Raw genomic sequence first — 16,296 nt, forward strand, 5'->3', positions numbered from 1 at the left:
ACTGTTTTGAGGAATGTTATTTGTCTGTTAGCAAGAACATTCTCAGCTGGCCTCCAGGTGAGACCATGTTGTGCCACGGCAGAGAAAACCCCAGGTAGGTCCTGTACTTTGAGGTGCAGAAGACAAACTGGATTTGGCATTTTTATGTGTGCTGTGTGTTCTTTCAGGTGGTTTTATTACTCTTGGAAGTGCCTCACCTTCCCATAAAAAGCAGAACTCCCTGGGCTTTGTGCACGTGTTGGAGGAGAGCAAGAGTATCCCCCTCAGGCACTTCTGCAGCCTCTGTGCCCAGGGCTTCCTCCCAAAACTCCAAGTTCTCACAGCAGGAGGACGTGCTCCTGGTCCCACCACGCCCTGGGGACTGTCCTGCCACAGCTCTGGGCTGCCACACTCCTGGGGCTGCTCCTGGGTCTAAGGCAGTGTTGTAGTGCTGCAGATGATGTGTGTACTCTGAGACTTGGGGAGGGATGGCACCAACCTCTTGTGTACAGTCCAAAAGAAGCTGAAGACTTTTCCTGATCATCAGAGCAAGGAGAATATCCTTCTAGTCAGGGTAAAACAGGTAAAACAGTCTGCAGATGAGGCACAGGAGATAGTGGAAGATATCATGCATGGCTTGGACCTGTATCCAGAGATGAATGAATAAATTCCCTCTTATGGAATGCAAGATGAGGATAACCAGGTGGATGTGGCTTGCTGAAGGGATAGAAATCTCTGATGGCTGATGGCAGTAAAGCTGAGATGATGCCACATCTGACCATGGCTGAGTGCAAACCCAAGTGTGGAACTGGCGTTTGCTTTGTTGTTTTTTGGGTTCGTTTTTTATGTTTTTTCAAAGCAGTTGAATGCAGTAATTCCAGTTTTTCTTCTAAATCTTCAAGATTTTTTTCTAAATATCTACAGACTGCAACAGGTACCTGGAAATGGTGCCAGTCACCATATAATATATGTAGCATTTGCTCTACTGGAATCTGCTCAGAGCTTAGCTGTTAGGCAACCCAGATCTTAGAAACATTTTCAGAGAAGAATATTAGCCTCTTTCCAAAATTAAACGTGCACTTAAAATGCTGCTTTCAGATAGTATTTTGTTCTGGGGTTGAACTCCACAGTTAAATATGGTGTATTCTCTAAATAAGCATAAAGACTGGACAAACTTGTTCTGAGGAGTGATAAATCCTGGCAATAAATACCATTCCTGAGGAGAAACCGAGACCTTGCTGTACTCCAGAGGAACAGAAAGAGCAGGTCACTGGAAAATGTAGTAGGAAAAAATACATGGGCTGCCTTGGGGGAGAGGGGAAGGTGGCCCCTTAAATCCCTTCCTACTCTTCTGTGATTCATCCAGACCTGCCTGTAATGGGCTGTTGCATCGCCACATTGTTAGTTTAACTTCTTTGTATCCTGAACAGCCAGTGTGTCGGTAAAAGAAACTCTTTGTGCCTTCGGTGGGAGAGAATGGCACAAGGGTTGTTCTTGGAACAGGCCCAGGGAAAGTGTGGGGTGAGGAGGGAGAAGGGAGTAAAAGAAACTCCCCAGTAAAGGGAAAAGAAGGAAAAAAAAAAAAAAAAAAAAAGGTGTCTGTTTCACAAACCCTGACCTTCGGCAGAACTGCCATTTCCTGAGACTGCACAAAAGGTACTGTTCTCAGGCCTGGCACGGAGGGATGGAGCCACACACTGCCACTGCCCCAGAGCTGCCTTCCCCTGGTGCCAGGGAGGAGCGGAGGGGCAGTGAGTGCCTGATCCTGCTGTACCAGCAGAGCAGGGAGAGATGAGCTGCAGAGATGAGCTGCAGTGAGAGATGAGCTGCAGTGAGAGCAGAGCTGCAGTGAGAGCAGAGCTGCAGTGAGAGATGGGCTGCAGTGAGAGATGGGCTGCAGTGAGGGATGAGCAGCAGTGAGAGATGGGCTGCAGTGAGAGCAGAGCTGCAGTGAGAGCAGAGCTGCAGTGAGAGCAGAGCTGCAGTGAGAGCAGAGCTGCAGTGAGAGATGAGCTGCAGTGAGAGATGGGCTGCAGTGAGAGCAGAGCTGCAGTGAGAGATGGGCTGCAGTGAGAGCAGAGCTGCAGTGAGAGATGAGCTGCAGTGAGAGATGAGCTGCAGTGCTTGGCTTGGCTGGGAATGGAAGGAGGAGCTGCAGTAGCCATCGCCTTTCACATGGCAGCTGGAAAGGGCAGCAAGCACAGAAGCTGTGTTGTCTTTGAACCTTGTTGCAAACTGGCATGAAGAGCAACAGGACTCAAGGGATGGTGTGAAGCTGTGCCAGGGAGGTTTAGGTGGGATATCAGGAAAAGGTTCTGTCCCCAGAGGGTGGCTGGGCACTGAACAGGCTCCCCAGGGCAGGGGTCACAGCCCCAGCCTGACAGAGCTCAGGGAGTGTTTGGACAATGCTCTCGGGCACAGGGTGTGATTTTTGGGATTTTCCTGTGCAGGGTCAGGAGTTGGACTCAGTGATCATGTTGTCCCTGCTTGTTCCTTCCAGCGTGGGATATTCTGTGTTTCTGGGATTCTTTAGTGCTCCATGGGTGAATCTGCTGCAGAGAGAAGGAAAAAGGTTAAACTACTTGGAATATAGAGAAGATCTGGGGCTATTCCAAGAGGAGCAGCCAAGTCAGATGGGGACCATCTTTCTGGAAAGGGAGTCCAAGCAGTGAATAGTCAGGGAGGAGCCTTATCAGTTCAGAATAACTTCATTCTCCCTTCCTAGGGGAACAATGCATTTATTTGGGTCAGCAGCGATAGTGCTAACACTGGGAAGGAAAGGTGGGAGGGAATGGCTGCATGCCATGTTCCAACAGCCCTTCTTCAGTGCCAGAAACGGACAATAGTGAATTTTTATCACCAACACTTTTCCCAGAAAACTTCGAGGGATGTATTTAATCCTAAATAGAAATGAGTCCTGAGGTGTTATAGAAATTGAAAACTTCATGACTGAGAGGGAGCTGGGGGTTATAATTACGGAACAAATATTATCCCCTGAAAGACAATGGGGCCGGAAGTCATTGCACCTTGAGGGCAGCTGGGTCTGTCTTTTCTCCTTCAATAACTGGGGAAAATAATGTGCTTGAATAAGAGCATGAGTAGAATATAATCAGGAAGATCTCTCTTTCTCTGACTGTTTCGTAGAGAAGTCATTCTTTTCTACAGAGAAGCAGGACACTTCTTTGAGGGAGAGACACAGGCCTCGTCTTTCCTTGTGCCTGGAGATTCTGGATAGTGAGATCCCTCCAGAACATGAAGTGTCTCTGTTCCAGTTCCAGCTCTGACTCAGAAAAAACAAATTCCTCATTGCTTGCAAGACAAAGAAAACAGAAAATAGTTCAGATGTCTTCCATGTTCCATATTTTTTCTTTTAGTGTGAATCCTGCATTTTTCCATGGCTCAAATTAATGGTGAACATCTGCTTGGCTAAGTTATCTGGGACACTGCAGGAGAGAGGGAAACATCTTGAGAGGTGTCATAATCTGCATCCATCATGTATGTAGTGTTGCTATTTTGTAGTTTCATAGTTTTTGCCAACCTTTTCACCAAAACCCAGAAACTGAATGGATACACCCAAATGGTGGGATCTTTTCCCAACTTCTGGATTTTAGGCTGCGCTTACCACATCCTCATTATGCACTAAAAAGAGATATGTCTGATTGTCTGCCCTGGCTTCTGGATGAGGGTAATATGGATAACTAGACAATTCAGAATGGCAAAATGGTGTGGAGCTCACCCTCCCTGCAGCTGAGACCAATCCAAAGTCAGCACAGACAGAGACTTGCAAATCGTCATTGGCACAGATATGCTAATTGTTATGAGCAGCAAAAAGTGGATATGTCTATAAATGCCAGATGGGAATTTGCCTGATCCTTCCTCTATTCCTCTCCTCAATTAGAGATACTTTTCTCCTCATTTAAAGCCTCAATAAGCTGTTTCTTGAGGGGAAAGGCTCTGTTGTGTATGTATCTTTTTTTTTTTTCATGACTCCAGGGCATCTGGACAAAGGAAGTTTGGTGAAAGCCAAGCTTATTTTGCTATTTGTTTTCCAAGTGTGTTGAGTTGTTAGCATTGTGTTAGAAGAATGTTGGTTCATTCAATCAGTCTGGGTGTCTTGGCTTTAGTCTGTTCTGCAGTGTGGGAGAATGAATAAGGTGGGCAGTAACCTACAGCAGGGCACTCACATGGGATAGGGAAAACCTGGTCTCCAGACCTTTTTCTCTCCTTTGGCCATATAACTCTTGCCTGACAGGCTTTATTGCAGCACAGGTTCTATAGGACAGATAGAGCATGATCTATTTTTCCTATCAGCCAGGCTATTCTGTGTCTTGACAGCTCCTGCTAAAAGGAAAATAAATGATGGTTTGAGTTAATAAGTTTAGTGAGAAAACTAAATTTCATACAATAAAACATACATGGCCTGGGTGCTGGCTTTTTTTCCAGGTGCTCACCTGGAGCTGTGCACAAACTTTGATTCCTTTGATCTGGAGATCTTCCAGACCTTCAGAAAGCAGGGAAAGGCAGGAATTCAAGAATTTGAGTGTATTAAACATCTCCTAGGTTGCTTCCTGCTCTGCATGTCAGTCTTTTGGGGTCCTAAATCCATAGGCACCAGGGTTTTTACTTGGAATGGACCAGTGACACCCTGCTGTTCGTTAATAGGGTTTCCATTATCCAAGTTTGATACCCCTGGTCTACTGTGCAAGATCATGTCACAATGCCTCTTCTGCTCAGGTATGCATGCAGGTGCTCTGAACTGGGTTTTTGTCACTGCAGCCTGTGCTTCCTTTGCCCAGACATTGCATTTCAGCTGACACTGATGCTAGCTGCACCAGAGCAGAAGCATCCAGCTCAATATCCTGGCTCTTAGTTTGGGTCCTTGGCACTCTTCTGCAATTGCACACTAAGAAGAACCAGAGGCTGGGCAGAGCTGATCAGTCCTCATGCCTGACTGCAGCTCAGTCTGCTCTCACCAGTTTGCCCTGCTGGCTCAACAGCTCTATCAGAAATCACATTTTGGTGCCTCTTTCATCTCCAAAACACATCATGAACATTAACCATAACATCCCTGTTAAGTACCATTAGGTTCAGTGGTCAAAATGTAATAACTTGCAGACATTCTGTTATCCAAGATAGCAGTTTCCCGCTGTGAAGAGCTGAAAATAACCTGCCACATAGTGGTAATATGTATTATATCAGTGTTACCTTGTGAGACAGATCCTGACCAATATCTTAGGACATGCAACAGTTTGGTGTCAGCATCCAGAATTATGTTTCATGTCCAGACTATTAAAACCACGTGCTTGACTATGTGAAAGCTGAATTGGTGAGGAGACAATAATTTTAAAAAAAAGAAAGGTATTTTTAAAAAACTATACAGGTAGAATAATTATTGCTTTTAATTTATATTAATTAAAAAATAACATGATTACATTATTTCATGCAGTCTTACATATGGAAAGTTGTTGCCCAGGACCAAAGGAAAGCTGTAACACCAGAAGGGTGAATGTAGCTGAATACCAGTGCTCAGCCTGGTCCTCCTGCAAGGCTGAAGTCTGATCTGAGACAACTCAGGCACGTGTGCAGCAGTATTCCTCAGTGAGGGACACACCAGGGACTCCTCTGAAGCTAAAACAGACTTTTGGTGCAACATGTAGAAACCCATCCTGAACGACACTCCAAAAAAAAAAGGGGGTTCAGCACTTGCTGAAGAGCAAAACGCTCTCCAGCTGGATTCAGCTCACTTCAGGCTGGCTGCTTTGAAAACCACGGCTTCTTTGATCCCAGTCTGAGCATTTCTGTTGGACCTCTGCTGTACAATGAGCTCGAGGTCAGTAAAACATTTTTCAGTTGTGGTGGAAGCATTTAAGTTGGAATTTGTTAAATCAGGGGCACAATTCCATGGGTAGAAATTGAACTCTATGTGTGACATTTCTCTTCTTATTACACTTTAAAGTATTAAATTGTGCAGGTTTTTACTTCCATTAAAAACAAGTTGCCAGATTTAGCATTTTGTTACTTTGAAGTCCCTCTTTTATTCTTCCCCAAAGGGCTTTAACTTTCAGACATGGTTATCCTTAAAAATATATTTTAAATGTTGGTTTTGAAACCTTACAAAGGATATGGCATTGGAGAAATTCAGGATGGAATGACTTTCCAGGGGCAACAGTCAGGGAACAGCAAAATATCTCCATTTTTCTTCCACCCCCACATTTCCCTTCAGTTTCCAGTATATTTAATTGGCCGTCAGCTCTTTCTAACTCCTGTACAGAGTTTAATGCTGAACTTTTAGATAAGCTGTTCTTAGGATTAGTTTCTATTGAAACTGGTTCCAGAGGATTTGCCCATTCCCAGCAGCAATCTGAGTTGCTGCTCCTTCACAAACAAAACCGTAATTCACATATTAGAGCAATGTTCCTAAAATATTGAAAAGCAAGCCAAAATATTATAGATCAAAGTGTGATTTGTGATGGATAAGAGCAGTGCAGGCTCTCTGTAAGTGCAGAGAAATGTGAAGGACACTGCTACACCAGATTTGCTGTGTCTAATGCTACTGTCTTCCCCTGTCCCAACCACACAGTGTCTTTGAATCTTATTCCAGCTTCTTCTACTTGTTAAGAGGACACAAGATCAGGGAGGATCCTCACCTTGCTTGCATTACTCTCTCTCTTCAGAGAAGAGAAAAATCCTTCACTCTGTTTTTCTTACAGATTATCCTGGCTTAGCCCCAACCTTCTTGCTTCTTCTGGAAGTGTGAATATAACCTTCATGGAAATGACTACCCCAAAAATCAACTGGAATATGTGTGTTTGTGAGCCAAGGCATTCCACACAGTCTGAAAATCTCAGGTGCCTTCAATGACATGAGCATAAAGCCAGGAGAGAAGGCAGGAAATGCCATGCACCCCTGGAGTGTTCCACAGTGATCAGCTCCAGAAATTTCCATTGCAGAGACCTCAGTGCTTGTGCCCACTGGAAGATGACCTGGTAGAAAACTTAACTGGAAAATTCTTACTGTCACCTTCTTTCCCATTTCCTTTTTTGCAGCAGCCCTTAAATCTTTGGGGGAAGTGGAAAACTTTGGAATTATCTACCTAGAGACAGGTAGATAATTCTGTCTCTTTGCAGTTACCACTATCATTTTCTGTGCAATATTTATGAAAAAAAACCAAACCCCACAAGTAGTTTCTGGTTACACTAAAACAGAAGAAACATTTCTAGAATCATAGAATGGTTTGGAGATGTGGATGCTATAGATAGAGTTAATTTATATTTCTTTTAAGATGAAATAAGGTTCTAGAGGTACATAATTTTAATTATTTTAAACTCCCCCAAGTAACATACTTAGGGTTGAGGGGAATCACTCTGCTTGTTGCCAGTTCTCATTTGTGAAATATCTTTACAGACTTACAGTGTATTATCATATTTTTGTTGCTTCAAAACTGGTATTTTCCACTGGTTGAAACTAACCCCCAATTCAGAGAGCAACATCCCTGCTGCTCAGACTTGCCAAATCAAATTCCTTTTGCAAACTCAAAATAATTATGTAATCTCCTTCTATATCCAATTTTCCTTCCTCTTGCTAACGTCCTCAGTGAGGCTCTAACAATAAGTCTTTCAGTTTTAACATTGTTTGACATGCACAATGTGCATGCAGAACTGTCCCTTTTGCCTTGGCAGTCCTTCAAAGCCTGGGCTGTTCTGTGACTTCATGTAAAGTTTAAGTCAAAAGTAAATATGCACTAAGTGTGCCTATCCTGATGGGCTAATGTTTTTGGGGGGTGGAATTGTCCTTTTCATGATTTTTTCTCTTGCTTGATCTCTGAGATGTCACAGATCCCAGGAACCTCACTTAAATCTGAGTCTTTGAATTTGACAAACTCACTGTGATATTAAATATGGCCAGAAGTGCTAAAGGAAGATTCAGATTAAAAGTGTGCAGAAGTAGTTCAGAAAATAAGATAACATTATTCATATTGTTTTGTACAAAGACCCTTTACTGCTTTCACAGGGGAGGTGAAATGTGGGTTTTTCACAGGTGGGAGAGCAAACAGCCTGAGGAAGAGTACCAAATGCCAGAATTTTGCACTTGGAAGAGAAGATAAAAAACCCCATGGGAAGTAGTAAAGGAAGGAGCTAGAGTTAGGGGAAAGTTAGTTTTGCCTGAAGATTTGGAAGAGTAGTCCCAGAAGCAGATAGAGCCTTGGCCAATCCAGAGGTTCTGGTATCAAATCAAAAGAGAATGCCTCCTATCACGTGCTAGGGACAGCCCACACTCCTTGGGGACAATTTGGTGCCATCTGATAGCAGAACTAAAGAAGATGTGCTGTTCCTACCCTGGGAATGTCTCCTGCACATGAATACACATATGAACGGTGTTCTTCAACAAAACTGAACTTCCTGCTGCCCAAGGTGGTCAACTCACTTCCAGAAGTGTTGAATGAGTGTCCCTGACAGGAAAGGTAAATGCAGTTATTGCACCAGGTTCCAAGTGCAGCTGTTCAACCTCAAGAACCAACTTTGGATGAGGTCAGGGTTTTGTAGAATGACATTATCATTATAATTGGTCATTATCATTCAGGATATTATCATCAGCCAAGGAAATAACAAGGTCTTTTCTCTTCTTCTTATAGACTCTGAAGTTATGATTGTGTTGTTTGGATGGTTATCTAAGGAGCAACAGTCAAGATTTCTCTTGCTCCCTAGGACTCAATCAACACAGAATTACTCCTTAAATTTATGAGATGGTTGTGGGGGAAAGAAAAAAATCAACCCTAACTTATTTTAACTGTGTCTGTTCTAGAGTCTCTGCTTGTTTAAATATACTCCCAGAACAGCTGACTTAAAATGAAATTGCTTATGCCAAGCCTTCGACTATGTAAATCTGCCACTGTCTGGAAGCATGGAAATGGCAATGCTGACCTTTTTCTTCCCTGTGTCCTCAACTACCATAATCTGCCATGCAGGGGGATTCCATTTGCAGTTGCTGAGGACAGTCCCCATCAGACAGCAAGAACTGGCTAATGAGCTATTTCATAATCTCTTTCACAGACACCATGTCAGAGAGTGTGAGGAAATGCTTCTGAGAAATTTTCATCCTCAAATGCATTTTTGATAAACACCTAATGGTATCTTGACACAAGACAGTTGATAAAGGGCAGTGGGTACTTTCAGATGCTGTTTCCATTTTTCAACATGCTACTTTTGCACTTTTTCAAAGGAGCAACCAGGGACTTTCTAAGCTTTGAAATGAAAAATACGGATACAACAAAGTGGCGGATTTAACCTCTGAGCCAGTATGTGTTAATTTCAGCTCCTGAGAGTGTGCTGCATTAAACTGTTCTTGACAGATTTTAATAGGAATTTTGGACATTGTACATTAATAAATAAGTATTATCTTTGTTATTTTAAGTGCAGTGGTTTTCCTTAGCTGAGAAAGCCTGGCGCTTTCATTTGATTTATATGATGCTATGTTAAAAAAAAGGTAGTAATGATACGTGTGTTATTCATGTACTTGGAAGTCTCAAAGGATTTTAAATATATCTTGACATGAATGCTCATAAATTCTATCTAAGGTAGACATTTTGGCAAACTGGATATGGAATTAATGTTCTTGAGACTTCCAAACACCATTGATCAAAAGTACTTTCAAAATTCTCCAGAATGCTGAACTGATTTCTTTTGAACCAGTCTGTGTGGTCAGTGCACCATCTATCAAATTGTCTTCAGCTTGGAGTCGTAGTCTGTGGGCCCAGACTGAATTTCATTGCAAATTCTTCACTCCACAAAGGCTCAATTCCATCAGTTTGAGACTGAGCAGTTGAGAGTGTCTAATGAAGAAGTAAAACGTGAGTACAGAGCTCATTGTTCCAAATGTGCATCTGTTTATGGGTTTCTCTGGGGTGAGTTTTTACTCTCAATCCAAAGTGTGAAGTGTAAAAGCTTTTGCAAACAGTGTGTTTACTTTCAGTGAAGGCCACATGGTCTTTGTGGAGTGGATTTGGACTTGAGTCTATTTGGGAGAGGCAGAATCAAACACAGCAGTGGGCTGAGAGCAGGATTTTGGGTTTGCTTCCCCCTCTGTGTATGGGCTTAACCACTCTGGGACTTTTGCTGCAAATCTTCTGTAACTGTTAATACCATAGACTGTTTTGGGCACCAAGATTAATTTATCCTTACTATCTCTGTGTGCTGACAGATAAAAACATGGCATTCAGGTAAGGGTGTAATTCCAATAATCATTGCTGCATTCTGGTCTACACAGCTGTCCCAGGTGGGGGCCATGAAGGTCATTTACCTCAGGAAAAACACATGACAAACTAGTATTTCTTTGGCAGAAAGAATTACTCTGGATGCAGCAATAACAAACCAAAAGTCAGTGGCTTGTGATTGCAAGTCCTTGCCAGGCCTTTCTCACTCCCAAAATGAGCCCTTGATATCTCTCCAGGTGTGCTGCAAGGGCTTCCTCACCTACATTTTGATGCTCTCTGCAGCTTTTGGAGACCAGTCTGCTACTGACCCTGGAGCTCATGTCCATACCACAGCATGTTTCCTCTGTAATTTAGGGATTACAGAGATTTAAATGTTTATAATAGGGTTTACTCAGACAACACCTGAGGTCATTCTAGCTCCCACTGATCTGGCCAAATATTATTCAAGCCTTCTTGCCTGGTTATCTTTTCAATGTATGGAATAAGTTCTGTCTGTCTCTGGTGGATCTCCTTTGTTTCTCCAAAATCTGCTCATTTTGGTTCCTGGAGCTAGTTTCTTTCCAGCAAAACTGTTCTGGTCTCTGAAATGATACTCTTGGCTCTTGTGGCAGAAACCTGAAATAGTGCTGTGACACTTTTTTGGGTGACCCCACACATTAGGAGTCATCTTCCAAGCTTTATTCAGCCTGTTCTTCCTCATAACTCTGCCCACACAAAGGAAAATACCTCTTCTGAAAGTTCACTGTTTGAATGCGTGAGAAACCTTCTATAAACTGAAAATTTCTTCTTCAGCAGAAATGAGCATTTTTTCAGTTTTGCCTTGTAGAAAGCTTGATCAAGATCCACACTTCTGTGTTTCTTTTCAGGAACCACATATGAGAATTTATGAAGGACCTGACTTTACCCAGCACTTTGGAAAGTGTTGTGATATATTTTACTGTCTTTTTAGAGTGGTGTTGTGGTTTTTTTCTATTTGAAGGAATGGAATATGCTGTTCCCAGTCTTTTTTGGGAGGCTTGATGCACGTAAACAGATGAACTGCTATTGAACCTTACTACTACATGATCAGCTTGCTGGTACAGAGGGAAGCGTGGAATTTCTAGAAACACAGAATTCAATAAACCCAAAGAAACAATTAGAATTCAAAGTTTAAAAGGCTCAGGGGCCATCTCCAGTATTAGTGTACCTGTGTTTGCCTGTTTCTTTCCAGAAGTACACATGCTAGTGCTTACAGTGAGAGGACAGCATTAGCATATGAGCAGAAAGGACTGGGAGCAGAATTTGATTTTTTTCTGGGAATCAATTTCCCAAGGAGAGCTTGTTACTTTACCAGGCAGTGCCAAAGTCTTTATCAAATTTTCTCTATGATTTGTATGTAAAGTCAAAACCCTGTGTAAGCAAAAAACTCCACAGAAAACTGTGTGGTGAAAAGCATTTGCAGAGCTGAATCTTCCATAGAACCTTCATTTTCTTCCTGTAAGAGGAGATTTTTCCTTCCATTGAGTTTCTTAGCAAATACCTTTTTATCCTAACTCACATTTCTTTGCTCTCACCAGTGCTCTTGCTTGGCAATCAGAGAAAAGCAATGAAAATACAAGGTCTTCTCAAAGACTTTAGAAAGCTCTGTGGTGTTATCTGGATTTAAAAAAAATATCTTAATGTTGGCAGGCTTAGCCATCCAAATCTGATCCATGGGTTTCACAGATGGGACACCTTCCTCCCCCAGGGTTGAAAGTTGTCACTTTATTTAACTACAGGCCTTGTTATGGTGTATTTTCCCCTTGTTTGGGGCATTTTCTAGTTTAAGACCAACACAATACAACAGACAGGGTGTTCCATGTTTCTAAAAGTGAACAGGAATCCTGTACCATTCCCTTAGATGGACTCAGCTTCAGGCTGAACTCTGATGCCTTTTCAAGCCAGCTCCTTCTTGAAATTTTGTTTTCCTCTGTCCAGCTCTCTGGGTAGAAGAGAAGCTTCTGCTGAAGACACATGATGCTTTGTCTGGCCAGCCAAAGATATATAATGGTCTTGGCCATGAAACAAAGACATTTCATAACAATAACTTTTATCTGGTCCGTTCTCTAAATTTGCTGCACTTGCCAGTTTTTCTCTTCTTTCCTTCTCTCTCTCTCACTTAAAAAAAGGAAAAAAAAATAATGTAACTGAGTTTCATTGTTTTCCTGTTAGCTCAGAAGAGCTGTGAGCCAAGTTAGAGTCCCTTTGCTGTAGACATTTCAGGGATGGAACATCAGAGCTCATGGATACCATCTTCCAGCTTCTTTGCTCTCTCTTCTGCTAAGGGAGTGTTGACTGGAAAGCAGGAGCACCACAGCAACTTCTTCCACATCCCGAGGTCTCCTGGGCCTTTTTTCTGATTTAAGAGACATGTTTGAGTTCAGGCAAGCATCCCTGTGTCAGTCTTTTGTATCTTACAAGTCTTTGTCTGAATCCAAGCCCATGTAAACTGAGATTGCACAAGACTCCTTGGACATCCATCCTGTTACTCAAGGTCTTCTCTTGTGCTCCCCCTCCAGCTGTAACCCCTTACCTTTCTTTGAGCTCAAACAGATTCAGATGAAATTACAGCTAAAAAGAGTTGCTCTGTGCAGTGACTTTCAAAGTGGGATGCTCAGGGTGATTCTGTTCAGACACAAACCCCAACCAGTCTTTTGGGATGTGAAGTGGGCTGAGGTGTCTGTGCCTCCAGGAGAGTCTGACCCTGAGCTGAGCCATGGCTTCTGTCCTGTTTGATCTTCACAAATAGAAACTGGAGTAGGAAGAGTTACCAGTGCCCTCTGAGTGAAAGCCCTTTACATCATCTGAGTCCATCTTTCACTTATTTAGAAAGCTGGGTTTTTATTTTTCGTTGTTTCTTTTCAGCTCCTTGAGCCCATGTGTCAGCTGAAGTGCATTTATAAATCCCAGCATTAAAAGGTTTCCCAGTTGTAATGGGAAGGTTTGTGATCCATCATCCCTCATTGCTCAGTGTTGTATCAACTCAGAAGTCCCTCAAAAGCTGAGTGCTAGAATCTATGGCAACAGAGCAGAGGTAGAAGAATCATCCTACAGGTTTAGTTTTTTTCACTCTTCTGTCCTAAACTTCTAATATTGGCTGTAGTTAACAAAAGGATACAATTTGACATTAATTATTATTTAGTCTTAGTGCAGTTTTCTGCAGGGTTTTTTTCACATGCATATCAAAATTTTATTTATGTTTAGGAGGGTTTTTCTATCTGCTCAGCCACACTTCATTCTGTCCCCAAAAACATGGTTGTATTTCTGCCTTTTCTGGGAAGCTACGGAATTTTGACTCAGATTCTTTATAGAGGGCTCCAGCAATTGTTTAGATCTTGTTCTAATTATTTTCTGGCCATTGTTGAGCTTTGTGAGTACCTCCATTGTTTGTTCCAGTTTGATTGCAGATATCAGCTTATCTTTTCTCTTCTGGGAAACTTGATTCCTCTGGTGATATTCGCCTGCCTCATAGCCAATATTTGTGGTGTGTGAGATTGTTTTCACTGGAAGGAGAGATTGGTGACCTGTATTTCTTCAATGCAGTCATGTTTCCTTGTGGAGAATGTTAGCAGAGACCTGCAGCAATGAACTTTGTTCACAAAGCCATGCTCCTTCTGAAGTAATTCCGCCCCTTTTTGGTGGTTTTATTTTATAGGTGTTCTTTGTGGTGTTTTCTGCCTGCCACTGGTTGTTTCTGTCACTTGTGCAGGCACATCCAGGTCTGCTGTGTCATTAGCAAAATTTAAAGTGTTAATTCAGAGCCCAGCCAAACCACCAAAGACAGATTTATATGACATGTAGATTAGTTACACAAACATTAACTTCTGCTGTTAAATTAAAGACCTTTTTCTTTCATCTCCCATTTATCTTGAATAAAATGTTGCTACCAAACCCATCATCTTCAGACAGATTTGGAAATATCCATGTACCAAACATACAAGACTTTGAGACTGAATCTTCAGCCAAATAATGAGATATTTTGACTCCATCACAAGCCTTTATACAGACCTATTGGATGTTTGATAGTGCCTAAGGCTTAATATGCCTTATTTTTCCCACTTGGAGAAACTGAAATAGCAGTAATTAATGACTCAACAGTCATAAAACTAGAGATATTAGCGTCTATGAAGTGCATTCGGGTCTTTCACTGTAATTAATCCAAATGTCAAAGCTAAATTAATTAATTAGAATGGTGACAGGTACACTTTTTAGGTTATAAGCAAATATAGGCCTGGGTTTTATTTGGTTGGGTTTTTTTTTTCCATTTTATTTGAGCTGGAGGAGACACTGCAGACTTCAGTGGTGGCCTCTTCTTTCTGAGCCTTCAAGTCTTTCCTTATTGAGCTTGTGGGAAATCTGTTCATCCATTCATATGGAAGAGAAATATTCAGGGAAATCAGATTTCAGGGATGTTTCATGTCTTCCCCGCTTTCATAATGAGCAGATCTTCTCTGTTCAGGATATGCAGAATGATTATGCAGCTATCAAAGAGGAATTAGTTGAAACAATTTAGCCAGACAAGAGATGAACAACAGCATCTTTAAATGATGGGGAAGTTTAGGAGTTTGAAGTAATATCTTTCCTTTAGTGGAAATGTGTGTGTCTCTTTGTAGGCAGGGAAACCAGGGGTGCTCTCTCAATAGTGTTTTATCATATGCCAGCAAGAATAAAAATAATTAATGTATGGTTTATCTTCTAATGGCAACAGGAATTATATTAAGCTTTGCATCTCTGTGCTGACCTGAGGGCTTGGACAGCTGTCTGCTGATCCTTGGCAGGTCCTTGATTTTGCAGAAGAGCTGTGGTGTGATTTCCCACACCACTGGGTGGGTGGTGTGCCTGCTGACAGTGCTCACCGGGGTCAGCGTGACCTGGGCCACACATCCCTCCCTGCCCATAGCCCCACACAGGCTCTTTGTCACTGCAGCTGATGGGCTTTGTGCTTTTACCAGACAGCTCCTTCTCATGATCAGTCTCTCTAATCTTGACCCTTGTTGTTTTGTCTAATCTGAACAGACATTTTTTGTGCAGCTAGAGAAATACGGAGGATGGCGTTTTGCCTTCAGTTCATTGATAGCTCTGGTGCCACCCTTAATGATCTGCTTGAGGCTCTAAACTTCTTCACTAACTTCTCTCCTCTCTCCTGTGAATATTTTAGATATACTTCCCCTTATTTTTGTCCCAGACTTTCAGCTTTGTGTCTTTTCCCTTTTCTAGGACGTTCGTTTTCACTGATCTGAAAACTCCTTCTTTCCCTCTACTGTTCTCTGTTACTTCTTCAAGCCCACAAGGACTCCCTCACTTATCTGTTACTGGGATGTCTCTGAAAAATCTTTCTTTATCCAGAATTATGTTTGAAGGAAACTGGCTCTGAACTATCATTTTTCAAATTATCATTATCAAATATCTGATTTTTCCCAAGGGGCTGGGACACATCCTTGAATTTCAGTCCATTTATTTCTCTCTCTTTCAGTGACATTTTTTGCAGTAACGTCTCCCAAAACACAGATAAGTTTCTCTAAGCTGCCTTTCCTAATTGTTTTCAGATATAAATTATCCATCTTAAAACTCACAAGTCATTATTAATTGAAGGAACTTTTGGCATGTAAAATATGATGTTTAAATGCTTAAAAGAGTCTGGCAGAACATTACTGCCCTACCTTTCCAAATGTTGCAAGATATTCTTGGCTTATAGCATATTATATAACAGAACCTTTAAACACAGATTAGCTTTAGAAAGAAAGTCAGTGATTGTTGTCAAACCGCAGTGATGAATCAGCTGAAGCTGATGAGATGCATTTGCAAAAGGATCTGAGCAAGACTAGTAAGAAGTAGTCAGCCTGTTTGGGAATAACAATGTTCCTAAAGAGAAGTAAACAATGCATGTGGTCCCACATTTATTGTTCTCTTGGAATGAATATTCTGACTTCAGAGTAAACAAAAACTCTGTTTACATTATGGCTGTCTGCTTTTAATAGGGCTAACTGAGGACTTTTGCCTGTAAGTAAAGCAAAGCAGTTGGCCAAAGCTGGGATCATGGCAAGATAAAATCAGTTTTCTATTGGAAGTCTTGCCATACAAGCAATTTC

Source organism: Parus major, chromosome 4, assembly GCF_001522545.3.
Source record: "Parus major isolate Abel chromosome 4, Parus_major1.1, whole genome shotgun sequence".
NCBI lineage: Eukaryota > Metazoa > Chordata > Aves > Passeriformes > Paridae > Parus > Parus major.